This window comes from Ambystoma mexicanum, unplaced genomic scaffold, assembly GCF_040938575.1.
Source record: "Ambystoma mexicanum isolate Mex_15411 unplaced genomic scaffold, UKY_AmexF1_1 Mex_scaf11, whole genome shotgun sequence".
NCBI lineage: Eukaryota > Metazoa > Chordata > Amphibia > Caudata > Ambystomatidae > Ambystoma > Ambystoma mexicanum.
In genome coordinates, this window is record NW_027182336.1 from 741,854 (window position 1) to 762,369 (window position 20,516).

At 43.0% G+C, this 20,516-nt stretch overlaps 1 long non-coding RNA gene across 1 annotated transcript in view; it reads right to left on the reverse strand.

Annotated features, from left to right (window-relative positions):
* Positions 1-12,397: 12,397 nt before the first annotated feature.
* LOC138553540 (uncharacterized) overlaps positions 12,398-20,516 on the reverse strand; it is a 76,059-nt gene continuing 67,940 nt past the window's right edge. The window contains exon 2 of the long non-coding RNA XR_011297172.1: positions 12,398-18,137. This is a non-coding gene — a long non-coding RNA (uncharacterized lncRNA). The remainder of the gene's footprint in view (positions 18,138-20,516) is intronic.

The window sequence follows — 20,516 nt, forward strand, 5'->3', positions numbered from 1 at the left end:
TCAAAGCATACTCTTGCCTCTACAGGTACTTTGAGAAATAATTATCAAAGCCGCCGTTGATATAGTACTCTCCCTGGCGCCTCCCGACATGGCCCCTCTCAGCACCTCAGCGCCTACTGCAGTTGTAACGTCAAATTCATACTCACTGCATAGAGCGGACGGTACAAACAGTAACTCTAGTATCCCCAGTATCACAATGCGGTCAACCAACACGACCTGTCTAAAAGCACCCACCTGCGTAGAGGAGGAGCTGTGTGTAATGGAGCATGTTATGTCCCTGGTCATGAACACTGAAATCCCCAAGCAAGCTTTTATGGAAAACACTGGTCTTTTAAAAAGCCATGCTCCGAAGAAAAGTTTGGCTTGCGACAACCAATGCTCCCAGCAGTTGACAAGAAGAAGCAATTCCGTGGCGGACCCGACGAGCTTGAGATGTCACTTTAGACAGTTGGGCGAACATTTACTGGTAACTAAATCTGGGGCCACTGGCGAGTGTCATAGAAGGATTGACACTACCAACACGGAACCCACAAGGTCACCAGCAACCTCTGCATCCGCCTTTGTTGAAAACCGATTGGCATCGGGTTGGAGTGCCCTTTCAGATAACGATTTACTGGAGGGTACCAATGTCTTACACTCTGAAACTGGAAGATCAGCCCATCAAATGAGAGTGTGTTTTTGCCTCCTATTGCAGGGCGAGAAGTAAACAGTTCCTGGACAGCCGAGAGTCACAGTGTTGCCCAGTCAGAAGATCAGGCTCTACTTCCCGCTGTAATGGAGCTCAGCAAGGTGGCTTCAGACTCATATGCAAACCAAATAGCGAAGTCTAGCCAACTTGCGAACAACTATTTGTCTGAAGTGCAGTCCCTCCCAGAAGAACTCAATGTTTCAAGGACATTGCTGACAGTCTGGAAGCCAGTGGTCGGAGGGGCAAGCGCTAGTGCCTAGATGAATGGAACTCGTGTACCTCCAATTAAAAGACTGAGATTTAGCCCTCCATTGGCAGCTCCCTCTATCTTGTTGAAAGACAAGGTTACCCATCACCACACCTCACCCGCTGTTTCCTCCCCGGCATACGACTTTTCGTTGCTCCCCGACAACCGCCAAGTACAAGCGAGGAATCTAGCAATTAATTTGCGCAAGACATTACTGGGGTTGTAACCTGAAAAGTGAGAGTTGCTGCTTCTCAGAATTCCACCCAAGGAAGACATGACTGTACTCTGGTTAAACGAAATGACGGAATAGTGAGCTCTCAGTTAGCTCAACTATCAGCCAGCATAATTTCCAAGTACAAACGAGGAATCTAGCGATTAATTTGAGCGAGACATTACTGGGGCTTGTAACCTGAAAAGTCAGGGTTGCTGCTTCTCAGAATTCCTGCTTCTCAGAATTCCACCCAAGGAAGACATGACTGTACTCCAGTTAAACGAAATGACGGAATACTGAGCTCTCAGTTAGCCCAACTATAAGCCAGAATCATTTCTGTGGTCGCCATCACACTGGATCCTTACTTGAAACTTTATTAAAATGTAAGAGACAATTCTAAGGACAGGTCAAACTTAATTGCCTTAAATTGATTCATATTGGAGGCATTTGTAGAGGCATCCCGAGAAAGAAGAATGCAGGGAAAAAGAGCTGGAGGGAGTGATCCTGAAGTCCCTCGTTGACCTTACTCAGGAAGCCAGAGCGGATAAAAGGTCCTTCCTGGATGGTGTGCGTGATATTGCACTGCAATCTTAAGCTCATACTCAGTTGGTGGAGCAACACTCAATGTCCCCTGAGGATTCCATTCAGCGGGTTTCGAACCCTGTGTCCCTGCCGACCATTCCTTGTAATGAACTTCCTGGTGCAGGCATAGACACGGGATTCCCCCAGTGAGTCTAATAAATTAATTCACCTATGGCAATTGAAATTTCTCAGGCATCGACCGATGTGCAAGTGCACCAAGTGGCTGAATCAGTCCAAATTGATCTCATAGAACAGGATGATTCCACTGGAGTCCCAGAGCCCTTAGGCTGAACTCTGAGCCGTGACGAGGGGGAGCCAACCAGCACCAGCTGTAACAAATTACTCAATCTTGGCCCAAAGCTGATCAGGTAAAGAAAACAAAAAACATGCAAAAGATGGCCACCTTGAAGGCCACCAGCTTGCAGAGTTTAAGAAACTTGAAAGTTGTACCACTAGGAGCCCAGGCTGCCTCTACCTCTTCTTCTAGCTACAGATCTAAAAATATACAGAACAAAAATATCAACGCGAAATCAAGCGAGACATGCCATCGATTAGACCAGTTTGTTGAACGAGAAATCTCTGAAAATTTGTTACTGCAACTTTCGACACATGACGAGAACCAACTTGAAGACTTTTTAGAGGTGTACCTAATGGATGAGTCCCCCACCCTCAATGGCGCCAAATTTCAGATGCAGTGCTTGGTGAAATGTCTTTCCGATAGTGGGCTAGACATTATTTCACATTTTCTCACTCTGGCAAAGAGACGAGAGAAGGCATCAAGCTCACCAGGCAGACCTCAGAATTCATCTCTCCTTATTGAGAAAATGATGACATTCTAGGCAAGAACCTAGACTCCCTGGGCCCCCTGTGTAAGATCTCAGGGCAGAGACTATAAACTCAGACCACCGACAGGCTCGAAACATTCCCTGGGCAAGTGCCAGGTCTCCTGAGGAGAGGACGCAGTTGAAAGGTTGCCCTTGATCGATCTGTCCAGTAGACCACCGAGAGCACAGAAAATCATGTTAACAGGTCAAGACTCCATTAAGATCACTATACAAGAGCAAATACCCATCCAGAGGAAAAGAAAGAGTGGTATATAAAGAACTAAGAACATTCTACAGCTGATAATGTGCAATCCTGGAACTGGTTGGTGAGAGCTCTGATCTCCGGCAACAAAGAATAGAGGTAGAAGGTCATTGGAGGTTGGACATCAGGTCCTGGAACACCAGAGGTTTTGTTAATCTTTTCCAAGGTTTGCCTGCTTATGTAGCTGGCCTTGGGACTCTAAGTTTGCAAAAAACATGGCTTCTCAAAACCCCCTTTTTTAGATGTTTTTTTTTCGGGTTATCATAATAAGGTCTTAAAATGTGTATCCGGTAGACCCTCTTCCAGCCTTCCTACATTCATAAAGACTAGCTTATATCTGAAGGTTATTCGAGCTATCCACCCAAATCCTTATATTCAGATCATAATTATCAAACTTCTAACCAATTTAATAGTAACCAAGATCATTTGGTCTGCTTCAACCTTTATTGGAACCCGGCGAGTTAGGAAGCACCTCTCTTTGTGAACACGGACGTCTTGGGTAGATGAAATGTATCTAAACACGAACAAACTCCTGCTGATCAATTAAGGCGACCTGAATATTGACTGCTTGAAAGCGAGTCAGATGGAGGTCAAGGGTCGCATTGATGGAACTAAATATACAAGACTAAGATATAAATAATGGTCTGAAGAAACTGACTATAGACATATTTACATGTTAAATGGGCAAGTGAAAGGGGACATACAGGGGGATAAGACTTGGCATAACGGGTACTTAAGTGTGGCCCTGGATTACTTTCTTATATCTAGTAACGTGTTGCTGAGAGCGATAGCTTTGAGAGTAGTCTCCACTCAAGCTAGTAACCATGACTCAGTAATCTTTTCCAGTACTGTCACGCAGACAGAAGATTGCATCATGGAATCAAAAGGTCAAGCTAGAGCCTGGAAGAAATATACTGCCAATTAAGCCGCATGAGGTCCCCCGCTTAACTGATAATTTAGCAGCCTAGAAGAAGTTTGATGAATTGGGTGTGGAGTACGAGCGTGTATTTACCCATTTCAGAGAACACCAATGCAAAAGAAAAAAGCCCAGTTTTAAGCCTAAACACACCTTTGAAATAGCAGTTATAGAACAGAAACTCCTCCTTTGCAGGGATCTCAGAGGACTCGGGCCTTACCATTGATTACTAGAAGCAAAATTATCAGAAAACAGACGCAACAATATAAAAACGGGATTGCTTCCCATAGATCAGTAATGTATCAGAGATGCAGAATAATTTCTGCAAGCCCTGGCATCACAAAACACTATGAACGTGTGGTTGTTCTTGAATGCAGGGAATCTGCCAACTGCCCTTTCAAATTGAACCCAATACCCAAAAACCAGTGGGTGACATATTTCGAGAACTTATTTGCTAAGGTTGACCAGCTGGAGGATGAAACTCAGAGTGAACAACGAAGTCATTGGGGTATTTGTTTTGATAGAGAAGAAATCCTATCCTTAATAATGAAAGCAAGTAAGTCTCGTGCTCCTTGGCCATATGGCTTGACAAATGAAATGCTAAAAGCTGCCCCAGAAGAGTGGGCCGATTTTTGTCAAGCCTGGTCTAGAGGATTGTTTGGAGGGTTAGGGTTCCGATTTCTTAAAAGCAAGTGGTGGTGGTCCCGATCTTCAAGACGGGCAAATCCTAAAAACTATCGCCCAATCGCTCTTCTTGATGTCTTGGGCAAGATCTTTGTGACAGTCCTGCTGAGGCGGCTGAACGAGTGGGTGAACGAGGTGGAGGTTTTTGACCCAAGCCCAACCGGGTTATTTAGAGCAGTAGGACACAATCTAAACCTCCTATTGTTGAGCTTCTTAAAGATGAAGGTCTTAAAGGGTGACTAATATCTACATGGCGGGTATTGATATGGAGGAGTATGTTTTCGATAGCATTAGTAGGGAGCTGTTCTGGAAGAAAATAACCATGTTGGGGTGTCTTCGAGATTTACTTTGCCATTAAAGATTTGTACACAGGGAACTCACTGCAGATCAGGCTTGACCAGGAGGGGCACATGACCAGGAGGATCCTGGCCTTTGGTGCTTGAAGCAGGGATGCCCCATGGCTGCCGTCCTATTTAACATCTTTATTGCTGATTAGCGTGACGTCTTAGATACGCCCCCTCCTGTTCTCCAAGGATTAATGGTTCCATGGTAGGGTGGCTTCTGTGCCGATGATTTAGTCATCCTAGATAGAACTCTGATCGGCCTACAGAGGAAACTAGACACCCTAGAGCATTATGTGGACCAAAATGGCCTAAAATGTAACGCCATTAAAACAGATATACCGATCTTGGAAAATCTGAGGGGCTGTAAATTGAAGCCACAGAGTTGGACCCTAAATGAGAATCAAATTAGGTCAGTTCCCTCCATTAAATATCTAGCGCCATGATAAGCACAAGTGCTTGTTAAACCACATGGTGAGAACATTTAGAGGGGAAAATAAAACAGTCAACTGCTCAGGGAATTTTAATTGGGCAGAAATAGGGCAAGATCTCGCTCTTTCAATTATAAAGTTTTATAACAAAAAAAAAAACACCAGCCCTCAAGTATGCTGCTGAAGCATGCCTTGGCCTTCCATTGGATACATTGGAGAGACTTGAGGGCTGATTTTGAAGAAGGGTGTTGCGCCTTCCCAATGCCGTTCCGATGCCCATCATAAGACATGAGGTTGGCCTTTTGTCCCTGCATACAAGAGTGGTCTGGAAATCATTGCTCCTCTTTAGAAAGCTGAACATTTGACTGGCCACCGCAATTTAACATACTTGTAAATAAGGTAGCAAAACCGGACTGGCCATTGAATACGTGGCTGTTAAGATGTAGAGACACCTTGCTAAATTTGGGTTTTTCTGTTGACATTCTTTGTAGACATCAGCTACATGTGAAAAAAATACTTTGGGCAGATGAGTAAGAGAATCAAAAAGGGCTAATTCTGAAGCGCATACGCTTTCAAAGAATCTCTCTGCGTTGCCCAATGAGGCTCCACAATATCTGAGAAGATTACAGAGCGTGAAGTATATAGACTGTTTCTCAGATTTCCGCTGAATATATTGCACACTAAGGTTACCTTCTGCAGATATGGAGTGCACTTAGGAAATGATAAATGCAGATTGTTTAACACCCAAGCAGAAACCTTAAATTACCCGATTGTTTTTCCCAGAGTTGAAACTGCATATGACACTATATTTCTATAATCGAATGTTTAAAATATTTGGAACGCGTGCTGAAGCATGGTGGGAGACTTTATATAGCTGTGAAAATGCTGGTCTGATTTGGGTTTGGTAAAGTTTTTGGAGATGGTATTTCTCAAAAAAATGCAAAGAACTGGAATGGCTTAAGTGACTAGCAGTGAGTCATCAACTAAGTGTGCTTTGTGCATTTGGTAGATTGCAGCGATAACATATTCTGACAGCTCAAATCATTTTGTTTGTTTTGCTCCCTTGCTTTATTATATTTATCCTTTGATTTCGCATGGGTTTGTTGAGTACTTGTTGAATTATTGATTTTACTGATTGTGATTTTACTGTAAATGATAGTGACTGATTGGCAAAGGTTTGTTATTAACTAGATGTCTTACTAAATGAATCCAAGAGCAAAAGTCTGTAACGGGAAGGAGATATCCTAAGAGATAAAAAGTGTGCCATTGCTGCCCAGTTTTCCTTGCTGGCTTCGACACCCTAGGCCCAAATCTTTAGGTTGCCCACATGAACAAAATGGGCAGTGGCGAAAGGCTTGGGGTTACCAGTGGGTTACCCTTTTCCTTTTGCGCCCTCGGTAGGTGCACCCACACACATGTGAGGTACCGTTTTCATCGGGAAACGTGTGGGGACGTGGGAATGTAGGCCATGTGTTGTTGGCGGTGTGTTTCGGTGGGTGGCCAGAACGAAATGTGTCCACTCACCGAAACACGTCGCCAACAACAGATGTCATACCTTCTTGTGTTCCCACAGGTGTCCCGACGAAAAGCGGTACCTTGGTTGTGGGTGCACCTACTGGGGGCGCAAAAGGAAAAGGGTAACCCGCTGGTAACCCAAAGCCTTTCGGTGCAGCCCATTTTGTTCATATGGGCAACCTACAGATGTGGGCCTATGGTGTCGAAGCCAGCAAGGAAAACAGGGAACCCCATGCATTTCCCAAAAGAGGACACCTGTGGGAATTCACAGAGGTCGGACTTGCGCAAATCGGCCCAGAATCTACTACCCAGAACGCCCAGCAAATTCCAAATTTGGGGGTAAAAAACACAATTTCCAGAAATTTCACTCTGCTCAACCACCGAAACACGCTGCCAACAACAGATGTCATACCTTCCCGCGTTCCCACAGGTGTCCCAACAAAAACGGTACCTCACATGTGTGGGTTCACCAATCTAGCCGCAAAGGGAAAAGGCTAACCCACTGATAACCACAAAAGGGTTTGGGGAGATAACCTACAGATTTGGGCATAGGGTGTCCAAGCCACCAAGGAAAACTGGGAACCCCATGCATTTCTGAAAAGAGGCACCAGTAGGAATCCACAGAGGTCCAACTTGCACGAAGCGGACCAGAAAGGTTTACCCAGAACCCCTGACAAAGTGAAAAATGTGGGTTTTTTCGGCACATTTCAGATTTTGCCGGGGCTCCTGGGTAATAAATTCTGGGTCGATTTGCGCAAATCATACCGGTGCGGATTCCCACGTGTGTCCTCTTTTCGGAAATGCATGGGGTTCCCGGTTTTCCTTGGTGGCTTGGACACCCGAGGCCAACATCTGTATGGTGTGCCGGTCTGCAGAGAGTCTGAAATTCAGGTGGGAAAACAGACTTGGGGTTACCTGCATTTTAGGCTTTCTCCTTGGCGCCCAGGTAGGTACACCCATACATGTGAGGTACCGTTTACATCGGGAACGCAGGAAGGTATAACATTTATTGTGTTTGTGTGGTTTTCAAAATGTTTTGACCCATTTGCTGGTGCCCTCTGTCACACAACCCTTTCATTTCCCAAATGTGACCTACATTTAGTCGTTGCTTTAGGCACCATACACTTTTGTAACCAGCACAAGTCACCTACCCTTGAAAAGGTCTGCCTGTGCTCTTTCAAAAAATGTATGCTTGCCGTTCCTCACCACATTGGTTTTCCCAATTTACACATGCTAAGTGCGTCTATTCAGGCTGTGAGCATAAAACTCTTGTGTACCATGGCTCAGTGTTTGGCTTGTGGCATTGCTTGTTTTGTAAAACACTACACAAAATGTGTGCTTTCCTAACTGCAAGAGTCGGGGGAATGTAGTGGAGCATTGCTTTTCTCAAAATTCATAGAAGCCATTGTCGTACCAAGCCAACCATGTCCAACATATACCTTTTTTTCGGTCATTTTCCTGCTTTTCCCCCCACTCTATGGCATTTTCCCCTACCTAGTTGTTGCCTGACCTACGCAAATCACCCCTTCCTAAACTTGGAATTTTGTCTACTTTTCAGAAATATATGCCTTTCTGTCCTCCAATTTGGCTTTCCTACCCTTTTCTTCCATTCTGTCCATGCATGTCCAATTGGCAAAAATGGCCAAAATCGCCTACCTCTAACAAAACAGTGGATAACCACATCAAAATATTTTTTTTGTTTCCACTCAACCTGTTCTTGAAAGCCAGGAAATTGGGGAATTCAGCACAGCAAACAATTTGTTCCTAGCTCTTACAAGGAAAAAAAAAAACGCATGTTTCTTTGTACATCATTTTATTGGCATTTTTTGAAAAAACCCAAAATGTTCGCCCTTTCTGCTTATTTTCTCTCACCCCCCTACAGCAACCTAGGATTCCTGGGTGGTGTTATGACCGCCTACATGTGGGGAAAAAAAGGAGCCAAATTTGGCCGAGATATCTCATGTAACAAAAAAGTTACAAGGCATTGAATGGCCACATACTGAAATCACCAAAAAAGGCCCTGGCACTGGGGGGAAATACCCATGGCACTTAAAGGGTTAAAGAACATGTTTAGACAGAGGCCTTTCCATGCCAGATAAAACATGTACATCTACCGCAGCAGAAACCTTAAACCACCACAAAATGCACACACAATGCAACACCCAACTAAACACGCCACATGAAACAACCAATTATACACAAATCATCCCACAGACACTCATACAAAAAACATGACCCAACCCATACCAACTAAAAACAAACCCAGCACACAGTGACTGTTTTTTTCCAAATTGAAGCCAACAATAGCACCTCAAAGCTCTGTAGCACTTTCCCACTATATCGCACTAACTAAGCCCTCCCAACCCTCCTTCCTTTTCAGACCCGCCAGAGCACCTGGAGGCCATGAAAATGGAAGCAGTGAGCGGTTTAAATCACGCTAAAATAGCATAACTCTTTAATTGGACGGTAATTCTGGAACATATTATGGTCTTTTTTCAAGATCGATTTATCGATCTGGGTTTTTTTATTTTGGATACAGCATTGGACTCAAAGGAGGATATTGTGAACTGGTTAAAACTTTGAAAAGGACATGGGGAAATCCAGCACTTGTATTCCAGAAGTCCATATGTTTATAAAATGTTCATGAACATTCTGCATTCAATGAAATTGGATTGAAATTATTTGAAATCTGAAAAGGATGTTGAGCCAACATGGTAATCTCTGCCTAACCACTTGACAGTGTGGGGTACATTTAAAGCCCAACACCCCAAGAATGGCTGCATTTTGTTTTAGCTCATGTGAATTCAGAGAAAATAACCGAAATTCAGAATGGCTACATTGCTGTTCTGTCAGTTAAAGGCTCGAGGCCGCACACTGCATTCGAAAAGGTATTGATTGCAATTTGCCCTTTCTTTCATTTTGAAACACTATAAAATGTGCGCATCATTTAGGCACAGCCCTGCATGCTTTATTTCTGCAAACTGTCAAGGAGTAAGGCCCTCCATCTCAAGAACGGCATTACTTCACTGAAATCACTTGAAGAGAAAAGGATTCTGTTGCACTCAGTATGGCTTGTGTTTTCGTTTCAAAATTAACCATTTCACTCAAAGAATAGCTGAGGAAAGAAATAGCAAGGCTTTCTCCTGCTCACGTCAATATCAAAGGAATTCTTTGCAAGATCCTTTCGTGTCCATGAACTCGCAGTGTGTGTAAAAGCCCTAACCAACGATAAATTAAAACATAATCCCTCAGGCTGCAGAAACCCCATCTATGAAAGAAACAAACACGTGTGAATCTGCTTTTGCAAAGCAGGAAATTGCCTTTTGAAAGTGAAATGTTAAATGATACCCTGTGCTTGCACAGAAATGTGATTGAACATGGGGGTTTGCTATAAAATATACATTATATTATTCCCAAAGAGACATGGTTTCTGTTGAAAGAAAGAAAAAAAAACTCTGAAGCCAGCAAAACTGGTTTTGGGCCCAGGCATTGATCAAAGAGGTCTTGCCTCCCACTTTCACATCCTCAAGTGAACTAATTCTGCACGGACATGTGCTGGGGCTGAGGGTGTGATAATTGCAGGTCCTACTAGACTGGCCAGCAGGACTGCCAGCAAATATAAAGGAGGTGACTGGGCACTGTGATTTGCCCCAGAGGTGCGATTTCCTTCTACACCCATTCCCAGCACTCACTGTATGGCTTCAAAGGACGTCATAAAACCCTTTGTGCACACCTAGCAATAATTCAATATTATACCAGTATTTCGTGGGAATTTTGGACCAGCGCAATGAGACCCAGTGCATGCGTCTGGCACGTGGTGAACTGGAATGGCAGGAAAAATGCATTTTGGGGTGAATTATAAATGGCACAGACATGAAACCTGGTGAGAATATGCCAAATACTAGTGGGCATATGTGTAGCTTTTGGCACACAGATTTGGCAATCAGACTGTCCAATTCCCTGTGACATATGGAATCTGCATATCTGCTTTTTATGACAGTTACTGATATAGATTTGAAGTTTTACTCCATAACTCATTGTGTCAAGAAATAGGCTTTGTGAGACAAGGAAGTCATAAATGCACACACATAAAATTATGTCATTTCCCCTGAACCAATCAACCCAGGGGGAGGAGGGAACACCAGTAGCCTGGCCTATGCTAGGATCGGAGTAACTCCAGAGTACTTCCCCCAGATTGTAAAATTCTATGATGTCACTCTGGCTATTTAAGGGGGAAGACAGGGCAACACAAGGGATATTCGGGATTCAAAAACCAGATCCAGAGGCAGCTGATTCCATCCAGGCAGAACCACCAATCCAGATCCAGGCATACCCAATAATCCAGAGGGAAAAGGAGGAAAGGCAGCTGATCCCTTTTAGGAGAGTCCAGTGACCAGACCTTGCCCAGATGACCCATCCAGCTGTGCACAGTGACCAGACCTTGCATAGCTGTCCCGCATCCCATCCAGGAGAGCCCAGCAGTCCCAGTGACCATCTCTTGACGCTGCTGTCCCAGTGACTAGATCCTTGGCCCGCTGTCTAGAGACCTTGGTGGCTGTCCAAATTACCAAACTCAAGCTTACCTTGTAAGTATCACATCAACCAGTACCCAAAATAAAAACTGCATATCCCGCTCATTTACCTTTGCATCCTATTCAAATCCCATCCAAAATTGCCAGTATCACCTTTCCTTAGAAGAATCTGTGTTTGTTAGCGTATTCCTTTTATAATGATTTCAGTTACAAGTCCTTAGTAATATTTTAATTAATTAAATTAATTAAATTCCCCATAAGGAGGTAAGCAGTGCTAGCTGGTTAAAATTCGAAATTAAACCCCTTGCGTGCAGTGTCCTTTAATAATATCATCATTAAAATATAGCCTCAGTAGAACCAGTCATTGTGAAACAAAAACCGAATTTTATTGTGTAGTGTGTGTTTCTATATATTCCGATTTGCATTTTTCCCATAGAAACTCCTAACATAACCCCATTCAGAACATTCCCTTTCTCTCAGAATCCGGTCTGTATGTGTCTTTGTTTCTCATCCCAAAAACCGTTTTCCGATTTTGACAGCTAAGCCCCTTTTCTTAGCTGCTTGTCATTTTAAAGCCTGTGTAAAATAATAATTGAAATTCTGCCGTGTGTGTTTTCTTGTGCATTGTTGTCTTCCCAAAATCGATTTCTTACCTGTGTCCACGTTGCTTTTGAGATACAAGTAAAATCTGAGTATGCCATGTTTATCCTTTTGAAGGTTTTCATTTTCATTTCTGGCCTCCCATCTTGGGGTGATGGACTGAATTTTAGATCTGATTTTTCCTTCTTTCTGACGCCTTGCCCCTGCTTTTTGTCCACAAAGAATTTAGTCAGCAGGCGTTTGGGGCAGGTGTTGCAGGGGGGGTTGCTTAACCTGTGTGCCATCTGTGATTGTGAAGAAAAGGGATTTGTATTTGGTTTCCGTTTCTATTAAAGGTTTATGTATCTTATGTTAGGAGTGTGAAGTAACTATATTATGGGATTTTTGCATGTATACTGCCACACAGTTTTGGCTGCTGCCCTAATTTTGATTTGCTTGATTTTCATTGAATTATAAAAGTTAATATTTCATTGTTACACACCGGCCTGGTTCATAGTCCATTGTGACACAGAGTATTTGTTAAGGTGGGTGGGGGCTTTCTCAATAAAGAACACAGGGTTCAAATTAAAATAAAAAGCGTTTTTATTGTGCGCCACATACATCGTCAGCTGAAGAAATCCCTGCCTGCAGTGTGCCGTGTCATAAAACCATTACAACAGTACAGGAACATTCATTGCTAATGCTTTCCTAAGACTTATTAGCATATGGAGATTGTGATTGGCTGAGAGGACGACAATAACTACAGGTATTGACATTGTTGTGAACTTTCTGTCTACAAAAGCAAACAGGGAAAACAATGATGCAATTTCCAGGCAAGATTATTTTCAACAACTTCTCAGAGCAGCTTTTGTTTTTGCAGTAACAGTTTAAACATTCAAAAATGCTTATACCTTCTTGTAGAGAAAAAGTTTACTTTTACACGATTCCTAATGGATGCAGATGTCAAAAACCTGCTCCATTATAACCAAGTTTACAATTGTAATTCTTAACATATGAAGAACAACCTCATTTAAATATTACCAAAAAAGCACAATTAATTTACTAACTCAGATTTTAATTTACTTCATTCACTATTAAAGCAACATGTTTACTTTGGCACAACAATTCCAATATATGTATTGCTTTTCGCACCCTGTGCTAATATAGACTTATATACCTCAGGAGGTGCCATTATTGTGGGATAATTCACCTCGGGCCAAAAGTTGGGGGAATGGTCACTATCCCAAGCAATAATGACCTCACCTTTGGTCTATAAGGCTTTAATACATTGAGGAGTACACAGTAAGCCAGCTACTGCAGGTCAGTTATGCAAAAGCATCCGAAACCGGGAATTAAGTAATTTGTGTAGCTCTGACCTCTACTTACCTGAAAAATTCAAAAGAAATTAGGGGTTCGGACAATCAAACCCTGAAACCTGTGTTGGTGAAGCATGGCCATTGCCTCCCTCTCATTCACTGAATGCATTTCTCATATTTTGCAAGTATGTTTCCCAATAACATATCAAACACCACACGCACGTGTCTTCATTTAATGCACAACACTTGACCAATAGAAATCAATATGCTGATATGACAAATTCCCTTTGGAGTATTCTCTTTGCGAATTATTTAACGTGCTTATAACACTATTATCACCCCGAGGGTACAAATACCAAAATAAACTTGATAGCAAACAAACCATGTATTGACGATATAGGCGTTTACTTACTCCTCGGTCCAGCTAATTTGAGACTATGATTGCTACATCTTCTCGGTTTTTTAAATAAGATCCACTTCCTGCTTAAAATGACCTCGCAGCACAACTTGGGCTTTTTCAAGAACTTGCGCAGGATCAATTCCAATAGAGTACAGAGTCAAAAGAAGAGGATACGTGAAGTCCATCATGTTGACCACACGATATATAAATGCTGTTTTAATTAAAAATAATGAACAAACTGGCCCCATCAAACATAGAATTACAAATGATAAACTCCACTTATTTTACATTTGCTGAAGTTTTGTTATTGCACAAATACGGCCCCAAATGTAAATCCCATAAATGGTTTCCTTACTGATCATGCAGAAGATTTCCATGTGAACTCCGCAGTATTGAAACCAAACTATCCTCAGACACATTCCTCTGCTACACAGTCTTTTAAATAATTATGTGAGAGTTTAGTCTTCTGCCTCTATGGCATTCTAGTGTACAAATTCAAGGCATGAGCAGAGTAAAAAAAGACCTAGGACTTTAAAAGTAGTTACGAAAGAACTGGAATCAATGAATTCAACGAAATTAAACAAATGCGTTTTACTGTAGTGTTCACACATTTTGTAATAGACCTTCGCTCTCCGAATTCCTTCAGTAGCTAGTAGGATCCCTTTGACAATGTAGGCTGTTGGTTTTGCTGTCACCCCCTCAAAGTGACAGATTATGATCGGAAGTAAAATAATGAACGTGCCATTTTTGAGGTAATCTTATTTAATCTGTAGTTTGTAAAATTTAATTCAGAGGATGAATGGAGGCGATTTTACACACGTCAAACAAATACTGGGTAGCACATCCTTGTGGGTTTGCAGATTTTGTCATTGCTATGCCTTTTTTTAATAGAATAATGCAGGAGGATGGTGCAACAATGAGTCAACCAAACGAAAACCTACAAAAAGTCACAGTTGGGAATTGTACCATGCCAGATATGAATAGCCTTACACTTTACTAAATCAGTCTGGCATTGTAACGAAACCCTGAATCTTCTCAATAGGGTCAAAGGTAAAGCGATGTGCACAGCACACAATATAACACAATGGAAAGAAGATCAGCAAATATCACACAAAACGAAATCCTTTTTGGGTGTCACTGTTACGTGTTAAATACATGTTAAATATTAACGGTCCTTAATTGTGGCACCAGCGAACTCTGGAACATGGAGTTGCTTCTGCTCCAGAGGACAAATCAGTGGCAGTGAACGTGCATGACACATCTATCTAATTTTCATCCTTTCAGGATTTCCTAGTCCAGTGAACTACTTTTCATTGAGCAAACCCAAACCCATTTTTGCCGAGCCATTATGTGGAATATAATTTAATAGAGAATGAATGCCGAATTGCACCTGTATAGGGGTTTCATACTGCCCCTCACCACTGGGGTGGTTGTACTAATGGTACTTGTCTTGTGCAGGGGCTGCATTTTCGTTGTTGCCCCATGTAGGAGCTGGACATCATCTAATAAACTGGCCATGCTGACGTTTCACAGGTTAGGTTAACTGGTAGGGCGGAAGAACTATAAGAACACTTTTAGAGCACGGATTGTAATACAAATAATGTTCCTGCTCCATGTAGAATTACATTTTCTGATCAATAAACATGAAAGCTAATTTTTGGGGTTATGCATTACATTTTTATAGACATTTTCATATATTCGGCCTCCAATCTCCAGAACCACCAGGGTCCATTATTGCTCTCTGCATCATACATTAGATTGGGCTTCTTTGCACAGCGTCTTTGCCAGTTTCCCCAATTCTCCACTACTTCTTCCATTGCCTTTCAAAGAGGTCTTGATTCAACAAATGCACTAGAAATATCTCACTCTTAAATTTCCCCTTTGATTTTTATTGTCCAACAATTCTCCAAGATCATTGAAAAGAGGCCATTTCATACCAAATACAATAAAGCTCCTCATAGTCCAACCGAATGTTTAGCTTTTGCGATTCTTTACTCCCCAATTCCTTTTCGTTTCTTTGCAGATCTCCTTTACCACTTCTCTTACAGGTTCTCTGGTGGTAACAGAACACCCAAGAGATCACAATTCACAATCAAAGCCGGCAACTTGGAACATTGTCGACTATATTGCAGACGTTTTTAATTTGTCAGATTTGCACAACACAATCAAACTTTGAGCTCAAGGGACTACACACAATTGAGAAATAACAATTGTTAACGTGGTGGTTTTGTAGAAGAAAAATAGAAGGTGCTAAGTTTGGCCAATCTAACTTTGGTAGTAGAATCTAAAATAAAAATATAAATGTATGTGAGGTTTGTGACTGGGTCAGGGGGATAGAGGGGGTGGGGGTAGGCCGTCCCACATCACAAAGAAAGTCATACCGCCAAAACTAGGTCGACCAAAATAATTGTTTTTTACTAAACCACATAGCTGCTCATATGTGCCTGTATAAACCACAAGATGCAACAAGTCAACAAAAATGATTAGCTTCATATTCACACCTTCATCAATCTTGCACTCTGGATCAGCCCCATGCTTCAAAGATAGAACCACCGTGCTTATTTTTTCTAATTTATATCTTTAGATATTTGGATTAAAGGCCTAGTATTGAAAACAATTAAAAGAAAACCATCATGTGAGATATTCCCTTTGACGGTCTATGGCATGGTTGTAAAGAAGACCAAATGGTGAGAAGATCACAGTAAACGGTGAGCCGTTTTTTCTATTCGGTTTCACAGTCTCTCATGCCACTGCAAAAAAAGGTAAAGTATTCTGGTTTCACTTTCTCTTCTTTGTAACGATGGGCATTTTCTTTTTTCATGATTAATGGTGGGCCATTCCCCCAAATGAAGTATGCAGCAGAAAATCACCCATGATTAGGTCATTTATTTGAAGGCGTCGCACATTTCATACATAAGGTCAATTCATACATTGCAAATTTCCTGTGAGAAATGTGGGCCCCAAACCACTCGAGTCATTTTGTGGCATTGGCCAAACGAAAGGCACTGATGCTCGGGAAATGTTTTAAGCAGCTTCTTCCAGCAGCGTTGTTGATAGAAGTGCAGTTGGAGGAGCGACAGTAACTGGAGACTTGAAGACAAATGTTGCTGCCTTTAAAACCACACGCCGAGAACTGTCATTGGGTGACTCCAGTATTGCTTTTTCTGTAGAGTGGTTAGAGCTATTTTCTGCTGCTTCTGTTTCCTCATCATTGCAGTTCATTATTGGAGAGCCTTCTTCTCCATTGCTGTAGGCAACGCTGCTCTTTAAAGCCAAGTTAAATTGGTCTTCTGGATTTTCACAATCCGCATTTTCTTGTGCTGTAGATGCAAGGTTCCTGTGCAAGCTTCCTGTGCTCCTTCTTTTCTGCTTTGAGTTATTATCTGAAACTTGGCGCAGACAAGCCGCATTTCTCTGGTGAGTTATAAGATGCCACTTCTGACGAAAGCTCCTCTCGCAGACAGTGCATGAATAAGGTATAATGCTGCCTGCTTCCTGAATGACGAGACTTTCCTCTATAGTAATACACGTATTAAACGATGCAAATTTAAATGGACTATAAGGTAGTGCCTCCAAGTTTGCATTATTTACAGATTTAGTGTCTCCACTGAGGACTCTCTCTGATTCGATATTCTGGCATTTCATGTTGTGCAATGCTTGGTGCCTTAGAAGACTGATCTGAAAACTAAAGATTCTATCACAGTGAGTGCAGGAGAGCGTCTTCAGAGGCATTGCTTCATAGATTCCTTGGTGCTTGACAATGTCCGAATGTTGATTAAAGGATCCAGGTGGTCTATGGTTTCCCCTAGAATGGTTTCCCCTAGATTGGTTCTTTTTATTATGAACATTTTTATATAACAGGCAGGAAAGGGGACTCGCTTTGGAGTGTCTTCTTTGGTGCTTTGAAAGATGCTCTTTTCGCTTGAAACTCTGGTCACATTCAGTGCAGGTATAGGGTCTCTCTGGGTTGTGAGTTCTCTGGTGTCCTTTAAGAACATTTTTATATAAGAGGTGGGAAAGGGGACTCGCTTTGGAGTGTCGTCTTTGGTGCCTTGAAAGATGCTCTTTTCGCTTGAAACTCTGGTCACATTCAGTGCAGGAATAGGGTCTCTCTGGCTTGTGAGTTCTCTGATGTCTTTTAAGATGATCTTTTCGATTGAAGACGAGTTTACACTCTATGCAGGAAAAGACTACTATAGCATGGGTATGAGCATTTTGGTGCCTTTGAAGATGATCGTTCCGACAATAGCACCTTCCACACACTGTGCAGGAGTAGGGCTTCTTTCTGATGTGGGTTCGCCAGTGCCTTTTAAGTGCAGCCTTCTGCTGAAAGCCTAATTTACACTTGGTGCAGAAAAGAGGGAACAGGTAGGTGTGAATCCTCTGGTGCCTGGTGAGTGTGTGCTTCCCTCCAAAGCTCATTCCACACTCTGTGCAATTAAATGGACCATCTTCCTTACTCATTATTTTGAGATTGGAATAAAATCTTCACAATCTATTTCAGAACGCGTGCTCTCTCCAGTGTACAATTTATTTACAGCGAAAAAACAATCGCTCGGTCTGTGCACAGCATCTTTCGCCTGAATATTTCATAGTCTGTATCCACATACTGCATGAAAAAGGAGAAAAAGATTAAAATTACACTTCAAATAGAAGCGTTCAAAAAAGGGAGTAAAGAAAAAAAATACAAAGTACACTTTAAGGTAAAGATTATATCTAATCAACAGGTATACAGCCATCTTTGTAGAGGTGTTTACTTGCACATGGCGCTTTCCTATTGACAATGGGACTGTGCACTGCCTCGTAGTAAAGGTGTCTAGAAGCGGATTCCCACAGTAGTTCCCACCACACATAATCGTGCCACCTTTTAGGAGATGCACATTTTCTATTTACCTTGGAATTGCCAATCAAAGATGTATGATCTCATGTCAGAGTGAGAGGCAAGAGGGCACTAAAGTCATTTTCATTAAATGCTTATTCTCAGGTTAACACAAACCAATCAAATATAATATAAAACATTATAAAACCATCAGAAAGGTTAAAATAAACACTGTTAGAACGGTGGGGTTCTCCACAGTTAATGTTAACATCCCACCACAATATGTCGATTATTCTCAGCCCCATCATTGCACAATCGTTGTGTGTTTAATAGCAAACCAGAAGGAGTCCCTACTCTTAATAACGCAATTAAAAACATTTCAGAGAGAGCCTACTATATGTAGTTTCAGATCCCGTTGCGCCGATTACATAGCTCTCAACCATTTGTGTTGCAAAGGCGGGTGAAACCACCCGATTTTGTTTTTGGCGGGTGAGACGCCCATTGGAATGCATGGGCGTGCAGGAGGCTTGGCGGGTGAGTCCGCACTTTACAATGAGGGTGACACCCGCCAAAAGTGTGAGTTGAGAGCTATGCGATTAGCATTCTTTATATTCTTCATACGAACACATCCAAACCACCATATTGTTTTTTCTTTCACCAATGAAACTCCAGTTATACATTTTACTATTGCTTTGTGTATTGTACGACAGTCGATGAAGGTCATACGGGCAAACAGCTGGTTTTGATTTTAACGCAAAGGTTTTATTTAGGTTGCTTTCAAGATATGTGTTGGAATAAATGACTATAGGACTTGCGGTGTCTCTACACACAACAAGAGTGCTAGGCAAGGAGCAACAAAGTGCAGGATTGTTCCACTGTCCGCCATCGCCTTTGGCATAGGCCCAAACAAACAAAGTTTAGCCTACTCTTATGAATTATAGTCTCTCCTGGGACTCCATAATCTAGAATTTATTTATGTATTTATGATGCGCCAGCAGCCCACAGGCATTGGGGCGCAGATATGGACACAGTTAAAACGAGACAGGTAGAGCTAAAGACTTACAGGCCGATTCATGGAATTAATGTGCGCTGAAAAAACGGCGCACGCATGCGAAAATGTGCGATTCGCAGTGAAATAGCGAAAATCGCAGTGCAAGTGTGATTATCGCATAGAAAACAGCGCACATCTATTCATGGAAGTCCGTGCACGCGCAAAATGTGGGATGTGCGCTGAAAAAGTGCGCGGCGCACGCTGGCGCACAGGTCATCGAACGCCGTGCGATAAGGCCAAAGCGAATTCGCACATAGCGCGGTGCACACAACAAAAGTAGGCGGAACACGGGGCGTTACACGCAGAATGGGGAACAACTCGTGAAAATGTGGGCGTCACGGGGGAAGTACAGGAGGCAAGTGCGCGGAACGCCCACACGCTCGCCTACAACACGTATTCACGGAATGGAATAGGGAAAAACAGCGCACGGCCAAAGACGCGCACAGGCCCATACATGTCCGCCACACGAAAGCAGGCGGTAGCGTCCCTGCGCCGGAAAAAAATGTGCACGCGAAGTTCCACACGCGAATGGCCTGGGTGCGTGTATTACAGGGGTGCGCGAGAAGTCCCACACGCGATCGGGCCTGGGGGAGCGTGTGCGTGTATATCAGAGGTGCGCAAGAAGTTCCACACGTGATTGGCCTGGGCGCGTGTATTTCAGGGGTGCGTGAGAAGTTCCACATGCGATTGGCCTGGGCGCGTGTATTTCAGGGGTGCGCGAGAAGTTTCACACGCGATCGGGCCTGGGGGAGCGTGTGCATCAGAGGTGCGCAAGAAGTTCCACACGCGATTGGCCTGGGCGCGTGTATTTCAGAGGTGCGCGAGAAGTTCCACACGCGATCGGGCCTGGGGGAGCGTGTGTGTGTATTTCAGAGGTGCGCGAGAAGTTCCACACGCGATTGGCCTGGGCGCGTGTATTTCAGGGGTGCGCGAGAAGTTCCACACGCGATTGGCCTGGCCGGGTGTATTTCAGGGGTGCGCGAGAAGTTCCACACGCGATTGGCCTGGCCGGGTGTATTTCAGGGGTGCGCGAGAAGTTCCACACGTGATTGGCCTGGCCGCGTGTATTTCAGAGTTGCGCGAGAAGTCTCACACACGATCGGGCCTGGGGGAGCATG